We start from the raw sequence: 3759 nt of genomic DNA, 5'->3' as shown, positions 1-3759 counted from the left end.
CTTTTCTTTTTTGTTTTACCTTCTTAAGTTTCTTCTTCTTTTACTCTCTTAATAAGATTAAAAATAAAAAAATCAAATAAATAAGAAAAAAAATACATAATGCTGCAAAATTACTTGGAAGATTGTGAACTTACATTCATTCAACTAAAAGAAGGAAAAAAATAAAAAAGAAGAAGAAAATATATAGCATTAGAGGAAATATTTTTCTGTATTTACAGCAAATTTAGGTGTAACACGAAGATATTTGAGTGTATTGTTTAAAAATTTTCGGTGTATGTGGTGCGGTATTTATAACCCACAAACTAACCGGCAAGTGCACCGGGTCGTACCAAGTAATACCTTACGTGAGTAAGGGTCGATCCCACGAGAATTGATGGATTAAGCAACAATAGTATTTGATAGGCTTAGTTAGACAAACAAAAAAGAGTAATTGAGAGTTCAAAAGCATTAAACAATAAAGAAGAGTTTGAAGACAGACAGGTGAATACGTGAGGAATAAAATATTGAGAAAGCAGTTAAGGCTTCAGAGTTATCTATTTTCTGGATTGACTTTTCTTATTAACTAATTTTAATCATGTAAAATTTAATTCATGGCAAACTATTTGTGGCTAGACCCTAATTCCTTAGACCTTTCTAGTCTCCTCTAAAATTCATCAACTGCCAATTCCTTGGTCAATCAATTCCAATTAGAGGGTGATGATCAAATTCTAGTTTATATGCCACAAGAATCCTAATTATCCAAAAATAAAGAAATTATATGTCACGTATCCTGTTAAATACAAACAATTAGAAATTCAGGATAATATGTTTTCAAGCTATTGTCAAGTATAGAGCTTTTCCAAGTTATACAAGAAGTCAAATAGAACATGGGTCATACTTCCGTTCCACCCAAATTCATAAAATAAAGAACGAAAATAATTATTGAAATATAAATCAAAACATGAATTAAAATAAAAAAATAATATTACCAATCCATACAATAGACAAAGCTCCTAACCTTAACAATGGAGGATTAGTTGCTCATGGAATATGGAATGTAAATTTGTATGGAATAATGTTGTTGAATGTTCTTTTGAAACCACCCTATTGGGATCCCTTTTATAACTAATCCTAATAATTTAAAAATTAAATTTCTAAAATTAAAATTAAAATAATCTCTTTTCCTAAAATAAGATTTGAATTTAAATTCGAATTAATTAACAAGTCTTCAGCTGATGGGTGGGGACCACTTGATTTGTCCCTTCTGCAGCTTCTAATCTGTGATTTATGGGCTAAGAACTGGGTCAAAACAGCCCAGAAATCGCCCCCAGCGTTTTTCTGTGTTTTCTGCACGTGGCGCATGTCACGCATACGCGTCGGTCATGCGTTCGCGTCATTTGTGCAAATTCCAGTCCACGCGTTCGCGTCAGGCACGCGATCGCGTCATTGCAATTTTCTCCATTCCGCGCGGTCGCGTGAGCCATGCGTCCGCGTCGGTATTCGCTGGTCATCTCCTTGGTTTCTTCTCTTTCTCTGTAGAAACTTCATCAAATCCATCCGAATGCTACCTAAAATGAATAAAATTGCATAAAACTCAAAATAGCATCCATAGTGGGTAAAATATAATTAATTCTTAATTAAACTCAACAAGTTAGATTCAAATTCACTAGGAAAAGATAGGAAAGATGCTCACGCATCACAACACCAAACTTAAACTGTTGCTTGTCCTCAAGCAACCAAAAACTAATATAAGCTTAGGATGTGAATTTGCATGAGAATGAGAGTTCGATTAAGCTCATGTCTCTTCTTATAGTGGGGTTTACAACTGCAATCCTGAATAGTTTTGGCATCTCACTTTATCCTTTGAAGTTCAGAATGATTGGCATCCATAGGAATTCAGAATCCAGATAGTGTTATTGATTCTCCTAGTTCAGTATGTTGATTCTTGAACACAGCTACTTTATGAGTCTTGGCCATGACCCTAAGTATTTTATTTTCCAGTATTACCACCGGATACATAAATGCCATAGACACATAATTGGGTGAACCTTTTCAGATTGTGACTCAGCTTTGCTAGAGTCCCCAGTTAGAGGTGCCCAGAGTTCTTAAGCACATTCTTTTTGCTTTGGACCACGACTTTAACCGCTCAATCTCAAGCTTTTCACTTGACACCTTCACGCCACAAGCACATGGTTAGGAACAGCTTGATTTAGCCGCTTAGACCAGAATTTTATTCCTTTGGACCCTCCTATCCATTACTGCTCAAAGTCTTGGATCCTTTTTACCCTTTGCCTTTTAGTTTAAAGGGTTATTGGATTTTTTTGCTTGCTTTTTTTATTATTTTTCTCTTTTTTTTCGCAAGCTTTGTGTTTTTCACTGTTTTTTCTTGCTTCAAGAATCAATTTTATGGTTTTTCAGATTATCAATAACATTTCTCTTTTTCATCATTCTTTCAAGAGCCAACAATTTTAACATTCATAAACTTCACTATAAAAAATATGCACTGTTCAAGTATTCATTCAGAATCACAGAAAATACCACCACATTTAAGTAAATAAGACTATTCTTCAATATAGACCCACTTTCTCATGAAATATATTACTCCTGTATTTTTTATTTGAATTTAAGCTCAGTGAGTAATATATGAGATCTTTTCAGAATTAAAGCAATAGGGAGAACTAAACTAGTCCTAGGATTCTAACTAATAAAGGATCATGCAACAAACAAAGCAAAATAGCAGAAAGCCGGAACATAACATAAACAAAAGAGGGGAGGAATAAAAAATGAAAGGAACTCAACCACCTTAGTTATCCTAGCGGTCGTTTTATTCTTCAGGTTGTGCTCCTCAGTGAAGATGATTCGCCTCCCTTTTGGTGCTATAAGAATAAACAGAAAACCTTTACGCGAAGCGTCAACACCAAACTTAAAGGTTTGCTTGTCCTCAAGCAAATAAGAACTGAAAATAGAAGAGACAATTATTAAGATGAAAGAAAAAGTAGAGGATAAAAGAATAAGCGAGAATAGGGATTGGGAGAGAGAGAGAAAAAGAAAACTGGGCGGCACAAACGACGCGTTTGCGTACGGCACGCGATCGCGTATGTCGCGCATTCTTCATAATGACGCGTTAGTCAGGCACGCGATCGCGTCATTGGATTTTGTGCGATTCGCGCGAAGCCAGCCGCGCGCCCGCGTGACTTTCTGTTCGCATGGCTTGGAAGCCAAATTTTCATATGACGCGTTCGCGTCATGCACGCGCTCACGTGGATGGCCATATGTGCAACTGACGCGAACGCGTCAGTCAAGCGTCCGCGTGACCAACTTTGTGCTTTTAGCACACTTCTTACCCCAAGCCAGCACAACTTTTTGTCCAAACGCTCTTTGACGTCGAATTTGCAGGTCACGCGTTCGCGTCGGTGACGCGCCCGCGTGAATGGTGAAAATCACAAACGACGTGAACGCGTGGGGTACGCGTTTGCGTGGGATCGTTTGTGCGAAAGGCATGAGTCCAGCGCCACTCCCGCGCAACTCTCTGTCAATTTTCATTGTTCACGCACACATGATTGACGCGTTCGCGTCAATGACGCTTGCGCGTCGTGTGGCCCTTTTTTTTTTCAAATAGCTTGAGGTGTTCGGTTCCTGTGATAAAATAGCTGCATGATCAGAAAATTAGTAAGAACTTAATAAAAACTAAACAAGTAAGAAAACTACTACTACGAAAAATAACTAAGGATACGAAATTATCGGGTTGCCTCCCGACAAGTGCTTCTTTAACGTCACTAG

This window comes from Arachis hypogaea, chromosome 19, assembly GCF_003086295.3.
Source record: "Arachis hypogaea cultivar Tifrunner chromosome 19, arahy.Tifrunner.gnm2.J5K5, whole genome shotgun sequence".
In the NCBI taxonomy this organism is placed as follows: Eukaryota; Viridiplantae; Streptophyta; class Magnoliopsida; order Fabales; family Fabaceae; genus Arachis; species Arachis hypogaea.
This window is presented reverse-complemented; position numbering follows the sequence as displayed.